The 8,654-nt window shown below is 34.7% G+C and overlaps 1 pseudogene; it reads right to left on the minus strand.

Moving 5' to 3' along the window:
- Positions 1 to 7,616: 7,616 nt before the first annotated feature.
- LOC113285815 lies at positions 7,617 to 8,269 on the minus strand (annotated as a pseudogene).
- Between the last annotated feature and the right edge of the window lie 385 nt (positions 8,270 to 8,654).

The following is an 8,654-nucleotide window of genomic DNA, read 5'->3' on the forward strand; positions in this document are numbered from 1 at the left end:
ATTTCATCTCCCAACACATATTAGTCATCTTTCTTTAGACGAAATGGTCACTTACTTACATTTGAACCTCGACTAATCATGGGAGTGCTATCAGGATGCATGTCTTTGTTAAATTTCCTGACAACTTTAGACATATGCAAACTGGTGGAATAATATCCCACAAGCTCAGTACTCGGTCGAGCTTTTCCTAGATTTTTCATCTCAAATTCGGATTATTAAATAGCTTTTAAGGTCTCTTATTACATCAAGAGTACCCATCATGTATGTACCGTCGACATAAATAGCTACAATTCCAAATTAGGAACTTTCTTGTGAATGCGCAAGAAAAAAATAAATTATTTGTCTATCCCCTCCAAATCAAATAACCACTTAGAAGGGTATACCACTTCCGCCTGATTGCTTCAATCTATAAGTGAACGTTCTATCTAATTGTAAACCCACTCTGTGGTTTAGAGTTACTTGATCTGGGCAACAAAAGTCTATCAAGTACTTTTGTAAATATCTTCTATCTCTTGATTCTTTCAGAGATACATAACAACCACATACATATGCTGTATTTCAAGTCCTTTTGAAATTACCAAGCTAACTAAGTAGCGGAACTCTATAACGTTCATTACAAGAGAACAATTTCAGGGCTTTGTGAGAAACCTCGCGCCACAAGGCGAGTTTTTGTACTTTAAGACTACTTTCTTCTCATTATGCTTTGTGACAAATTAATTATGTATGTCCAATAGGCTTTACACTTGGTTGGGTAGCACTACCACACCAAATACCTGTATATTTGTCAAAGAACCAAGTTCTATCTGGATTGTGTAGACCAAATATGCTCTTTGTTGACATTAAATAATAAAAGCATGGTTTGATCTCATACTGCTCTATTTCCTTGAGCAACTATATATAAAAATAATCATTAATATGCTCGCACGGTCTTTCCGTTGAATCGTGTGTATTCTCATAATCCTTTAGGATTTCATTGTTCTCTGGAATCATTAAACTTCGGAGCGTCCTCCAGTTTTGATTCTTGGACATAGTCAGAGACAATCAAATGAGATGATTTCATTAATGATACAAATTATAGGTTGTGCCTCACTCATCTACTTCCTTTCTAGGTGAATATTGATCGAACCTGGTGGTCTCTCCATCTTCTTTTATGGAGCCACGACCTCAACCACACTTCCACTAAGTGTTGTTGCAACAAATTAGTCTATGGTGTATATCCTTTATTAAGGATTTGTAACCTTGAAGGTAGGTTTGCAGCTGGTATGTGTGATCTCATCACCTTAGCGACATCAGTGTACATTCTGAAAATCGATTATTCTTTGTCACTTCACATCTACATTTGTGGAGTACAAGAATCAATATGAGACACAGTGGGAACACACCACGACAATTCTTGTCGTTCCCTTAGAAAATACTTTTTTCTTATCTCCCCCTAACGACGGGAAAACTGTCTCACTAAAGCGATAAACCGCAAATCTATCTGTAAGAGATCCCCTACCAAAAGTTTAAAATGCGGATTATTGTTAGGAACTCCATTTCCAACATAACTACTTAACAGTTTTGAATACCCATCGTAGTAAGATGTGAAGTCGTAATGGCACAAATATAGTGCAACCAAAAATGCGTACGAACACGAATGTCAGGATTAAATCCAGTCACCAACTGGTACGTAGAAAAGGATGACTAAAATTGGGTTCTAAAACGAATTAAGTAAAGATGCGTGTAATATTGCATATCCCCAAAGCAATAAAAGGTAGGTTGGTGCGCATAACCTATTCCTTAGACACCATCTGTAACCTTTGATGGTAGCCTCTGCGAGACCATTGGGTATAAGATGTTCTATATTGATCCTATTAAACATGCAATATTCATCAAGTCCTTTTGATGTAAATTCTCTAGCATTAACAAGGGTGGTGAACCTTTGCACTTTGCATTGTGTAATGTGCTAGGAGTTCTACAAAAATTAAACGCATCGTTTGTTGTGAGTAATAACTGATTCAATGTGTCGAATCATCCACCAGAGCCATAAGTCACTTGAATGGTCCGCATTCTGCATGGATATATGTTCACTAACAACACGTTATTTCTTTGAAGAATGAGTTATTCATCATTTGCATCTAAGTAAAACAAGATGGTCTCAATCATGTTTTACTAAAGAAAGACTTTGTAAGATGAGTGACGTGCTTTCTTACTCTAAAGCATAATGGGGAGAGGTAGTGCAAATCTAGTAACTTTAGAAATCACTGATTGTGATAGACGCCATAACTTCGCATTCTATTAGTTCATTGTCTCGTACACTCAAATGAAGTGATGCCCGTATTAGTACTTTAAAATGGAACATAGTGTCACAACCAATGCGCCTTAAGGTTATATCAAAGTCTTTATGAATCAATCCCAATCAGTTCATTGTTGGGGTTAATATGAATTCAGTAATTCAAGTTCCAGTAATTTACAATTCACTATATTGACACGTTAATTTTCTAAGGATATGCTTCCTTCCACATTCATTAGAAATAGCTTATAGACGCAATCAAACTTCATTCTCACCGTAAGTTTACAAAAAAAAAGTTAATAGTTCACGCATGAACACCCTTTGTACTTAACAAGATGTGACTCTCCTTGGTACAGAGCTTAGACATTGAGTCTTGAGAGATTTAATAAGTGGTGTGGCTTTATTACGTAACAAAAATCAGATTCAACTCGATTACTTTAGAATGAATATATGTTACGTTTCATTCAGATATATCTCAAGTGCTTTAGAGAATTCATGTCTCGTGGGAATGATGTACTTTTCATTCCATAAGGGCAGACATCTGATCTAGTTCAGTTAAATAGTCAATTGGCCAGGCAAACTTGTTTTTTGTCGTTAAAGTTCATGTCTAATGTATGATATTTCCATGGAAATTGGTTGCTACTATGGTACTCGCATTGCATTGTTTGTAACAATACCGATAATAAGATTCATTCCCGAGTCTTTGGCGAGAGCTATAATTACATCTTAACTTCATCCCATATTCAGTGTCATTACTACCGGGGGGAAAAATACATCTTTTTCTCGTGATATATGCCCCTTTTCACATGCTTTATATGAGTCAGTACGTCTAACCCTCATTACTTCGGGGTTCTTTCCATTTTTAATTTTGCTACATTTAGCTTAATTTGAGAAATTTCTTTATCTCAAAAGGCCAAGAGATTCTCACTACACATGTCAAACCATTTACTTTAGGTTGAATAGATTACTAAAGGTAATTCTCTTGTTGTCACACTTCAACATGTATTATTTCGTTAGTATCATGGATGAAGTAAAGAAATGGAAATTTCTGACTCAAATGAATAAAAAAAATTTGTGAGTTCTTCCACAAAAAAATTGGAAAACATGTGATTTTATTTGCAATGTATATTTTGAAACAACCGACTCTTTAATAGTCGCGCAAGTGTATTACATTCCACGGAACATTCAAGTTTGGGGAGAAAATACCAAATATGCAATAATGGTGTTCAAGTACTTCTAAACCCCAAATACATACATTTGAATCAAGTTGGTACAACCAATTGTACAAAAGATACCATTCAACTATAACCAATATCATATTCAAAAGAACAAAATAACATTAAGACCAAAATTCTTAATGATCAAGATCAACGCTCACTTATCTTAAGAAAAAAAAACAGAACTAGACACATTCTAAAAGATAAATAGATAAAGCCCAGCAGGTATTTAATATAAAAGTCCAAATGAAATTAGTTACATACCTCATATCATGTACATGTACATGTAATGGTTCCCACTCTATATAAACGGGACCGGAACTTCCTTCGTTGTGCACGGCCCTCAAACAGAGAACAGAACGGAGCAGGACACACAACTAGAACATGGTCGAAACAGGCCACACAGCTGGAACAGGATGGATCATACCAGGTTCGAGTGGACCGGACCGGGTTCGGGTGGAACGGACTAGGTTGAGGTGAACCGGACCTGGTAGGATGGACCGGACCTGCTCTTCCTTCTCCTCTTTTCCAGGACCGTAACAGAATCCCAAGCAACAGAATACTCAACGACCGCACACATACAGTACGATCAAAGATTAATAAAATAATTTTAACAGAGATATAGTACAAGGATCATACATCTTACTATACTAATATAAAGAAAAGAGGTAATTGTTTGGTGAAGCCTTTTCACATGACAATAATACCCCATTAACTAAGTTTTTTTAGCTAATATTTGTATATTTACAGGAATGTCATTGTTTTAAAAATAGATCTTACTAATATAAAGAAAAGAGGTAATTGTTTGGTGAAGCCTTTTCACATGAAAATAATACCCCCATTAACTAAGCTTTTAGTTAATATTTGTATATTTACAGGAATGCCATTGTTTTAAAAATAGATCAAAAAAATTAAAACTTAGATATCTTTAAAAACACACATCGGATTTTTGCAAAATTAATATATCTGGAAAGCTCTTTCAATTATCTACGTGATGAGTACAAACAATGATATTAATTTATTTTTTTAAGATTTTTTTTTTCATTATTATCAAATTTGGTGTTGTTAAAAGAATCCAATTCAAGCATGTGCATCGCACATGTGGCCTTACTAGTGATTAATAAAATAAATTAAAACATATCATCAAAGATTATTAATAAAAACAAAAAACAAAAAACAAGCAAGAGGAAACTGTGGAGTATGACAGATGATGAGAGGAAAAAAAATCAACCGACAATGACACCACACATGGCAATCATCTGAAAAATGTTCAATCATGGTTTCACTGAATCTATGAATTATCTAATCTAGCAATAGGACATCGAATATAGCCATAACAACATTGACCTATTAGGGTCGGAGTAAAATTAAAAGAAAAAAAATCCGAATTACTTATGGCAAACAAAATTAAAAGGAAGCACGTGAGCAAACAATTTGATGTTTTATTATAATAATCAAATATGGCAGACAATCAACAATATCCAGTCATAAAACACGTCCAGTGAAAATGAAAATACTAGTTTAGTAAATCATGTCCAGTGAAAAAGAAAATAGTAGTTTAGGCATACCGTTTGCAATGAACAATAGGCATGACGTTTGCGATTTGTTTCAGGAATAGAAGCACAAATCCAATGGGACGGAGATTTCGGCTCAGTTGGACAGGACCGCGGCAGAATGAACGGTTTTTTTTCTGCTTCCCGTAAGAAGTACAGGTTTTCTACGAACATATGATTTCCCAGGAAAAGACGAGATCTCAACTGCCTCAAATTCTCTCCATCCTCTACAGCCGATAATTGATTTCATTTCCAAATCTAATCTGTTGTTTTTTATTTCTTTTTTTTCCGGATCTGATCGAAGAAAACAATTGATAGAAGCATGTAACATTGGCTAATAACTCTCTTTCTTTTTCTTGTCAATCATTGCAACAACGGTTGAGCATCGTGGTGATAATTTGTTTTAGGAGAATTAGAGAATGAAAAAGAGAAAGGTAAGAGGAAGAAGAAGAACAATCTTATTAGGAAAGTAGTGTAAAATCATTACATAGTTTACCTTATATACCCTAGGAATCTTGTTGGACCGCACATCCATGGCCGTAGGCCCGGTAACATAAGTTAACTTTATCTATTTTGTCTTTGTATATTTAAATATTGATTACAAAAGAAACCCGTTGGATCATACACATTCACATCCATATAGTTATCCAATTCGTCCATCTTCACATCTGTATGATGCCGAATCGGATGCCTATATCAACCTTAAAATCTAACTACAGTAAAAACTCTATATATTAATAGCCTTGAGACTTCACAAAATTATTAATATATGGAGCTTATTACTATAGATAGATATACCAAAATAATTTTTTTTTTTGCTAATTCAAAGTATGTAAATGATAATGGATATGGATGTCTTTCTAAATCATCCAAATGAGCAGCAAGTTGTATATGCTTTGATCGGAGAACGATGGAATCAGACAAGAAGAGGAGGGAGATAATCCTAATGATGATAGTATAGAGATACCAAATTTTTCATGCCAAGAACATTTAAACATGCTCAACAAGTTGTAAATGTTCTGGCGTCAACAAGAAGATGTTCAAAGTAAAAAGGTATTTGGCATCCGCAAATCAAATGATGCTATAAGAATCCAAAAAGTTACATCATTTTCTCAAACAACTATAGATAAGTATTTTGTTTCATCTTAAATTTTGATGTAACAAAATCTATAAGTTTCTACAATGATGATTATGTTAGTACATGGAGGTAAATTTCTTATGACGGGACTAGAAAAAGCTATTAATGTTAAAATATGGAGGTTATTACTATTTATACATGTCCAGATTGGGGTATACCTAGATTAATTGTGGTATAAAAAATTTAAACCCATCCAAGATAGTACGATAAGGGATGTCTAAAAGATGTAAAAATATCAAATTACCCTTACTATTAAAACGTGAATTCAATTTTATCCAAACTGTAAAACTTAAACCCATCCATCAATCTTCAAAATCCATCTTCAAAACTCTGAAACTTATGTGATGAAATCAAAAGAAAAATCAAGGCGAAATCAAAAAATTGTGGCTGCGATACTTGAGATTGGGTATGATTTTGTACCCAATCTCATAACCAGTATGATTTTTTCTTAGGTTCACGATTTTGATGATTTTAATTCAACAACCCTGATGACTAGTATTGGTCGCTATCTTCTGAGGTTGAGTATCATGACGACTTTTCATCTTCGAAAATAACATTTGCAGGGTTGTCACGGTATTGATCCTCATACCTTGCCGACTAGTGTTGAAGCAATTAAGATCGTTATGTTTTGAAAACATGAACCTTGCCGACCAATAACTACCATAAAACTATTTCTCTATGTATATTTTTGCTATTAATCGACATGCTTGTTTTGTATAACCATGACGATCCTGTTTATAAGATTTTTAGTCGTCGTTCTTGCGACCATAGTTTAGTCGGCAAGTTATGAAATTAATACCTTGCTGACTAACCATGCATTTGTAACACCTTTCTTTGTGTGTCAAAACTCATTTATTTGGCATTATTGTTTATTACTAACATGTCGGCCGATGCTTGTTATCTTCCATATTTATCGGCCTTGCCGACTTTACATACCTTAAGTTCTGAAAGTGTTGATTTCTTCTCTAATTTTTAGAATGACACCATTAAACATCTTTGCAAACCCCTTTTTAGAAGTGTCTGGCTAGTGTGGTTTCATTTTCGTTACAAACAAAATTTTCAACAAAAAAAAAATTCTCAAAAATGTTCCAACATAATCCATAAGTTCAATCTAACTAAAACATAATTTCATAACTTTTAATCCTACTAACTAATCTGATTAAATTAATTAGGCTAAACAAGTTTATTAGTGCTAATTAAACAAGGATAGTTTAGTCATTTTCGAGAATATATGGCTAAAGGGCTTTGGGTTTTACTTCCTAATGATCCTATTTTGTTTTATTAGGTATTATCCCAGTTAACCCGGATATACCGCAATCTCACGAGTTATTTATAATTGGTCCAATTTTTCTTTTCTTTTTTCATGAAATAAATTTCATTTAGTTACTGCTGAGGATTAATAAGGGAAGAGTAACGGTTAACAAGCACATCACGACTAGTATTTAGCCGTATAAGAGCCACAAACACAACCAAATTTAAAATAGTGTAGATTATCTAACTCTTTCCAAATCTTATTTAATATCACTCATCAACCCATTGCGTACTTCTGCGTCCAGCTACGAGCAGTTGTCTCGTACTTGCTCCTGTCTGATTTGTACATGTGTGCAATCTCAGGTACAAGGGGATCATCAGGGTTTGGGTTCTGTCAGCAGGGAGCAGATTGAAAGCAACACCTTGGAGATGGTAAGAGCAGGACTCAATTGTTCTCTAAGGATGTCTAGGCAAATACTTCTATTGCTGTTGATATTCCGGTGAAAGACTTTCGTCATAAATGCAACCTTAGGTGGCTTGAAAGGATAATCTGGAGGGAAATGTATCGTCACTAGGAACACGCCTCCTGCATACGGGCTATCAGGAGGTCACATTATTGTTGCTTGCCAGTGGAACATGTCTTCAGCCACAGGACCTGCACTGCATGATGTTGGTGGATCCTTTTGCAAGTCTTTAAGTTCCTTCAAGATTCTCTTAGATGCCATGGTTAGCAACAGTTAGGGAAAATCAGGGTTGGAATTCGATTCTAGGAGTGGCTTATGAATCTACAAAATGAATTATTGATTGATGGTGTGGAGGAACAAGTGGGCTAAGAAGATATGAAAGAAGAAGAAGCATATTCACCGCCACGACCCGAACCGAAGACGCACAACAAAAAGATTTGTTCCTTTCCCTTTGCTTTCATTGCCACGAGAGGAGAAAGAGTTGGTCCAAGTTGGGATTATGATTTTTCATACTATAATTTTTTAGAACTAGTAGTAAAACACCAAGGTGATCAAATTTGGAGTACAAAAATTCCATTCAAATGTTGGGATCCATTAAATCTCCATATCAAACAAAATTGATACAAAAACCCCAAATTTTTAAAATTTGATACAAAAACCCGAAACAAAATTGGTTTCACGAATTCTTGGTTTCATCATATTTTTGTCTATTTTTTATCCTGGCGTCATTAGGGGTGACCCTGAAAGAATTAGGGGCGA

Source organism: Papaver somniferum, chromosome 6, assembly GCF_003573695.1.
Source record: "Papaver somniferum cultivar HN1 chromosome 6, ASM357369v1, whole genome shotgun sequence".
Classification (NCBI taxonomy): Eukaryota; Viridiplantae; Streptophyta; class Magnoliopsida; order Ranunculales; family Papaveraceae; genus Papaver; species Papaver somniferum.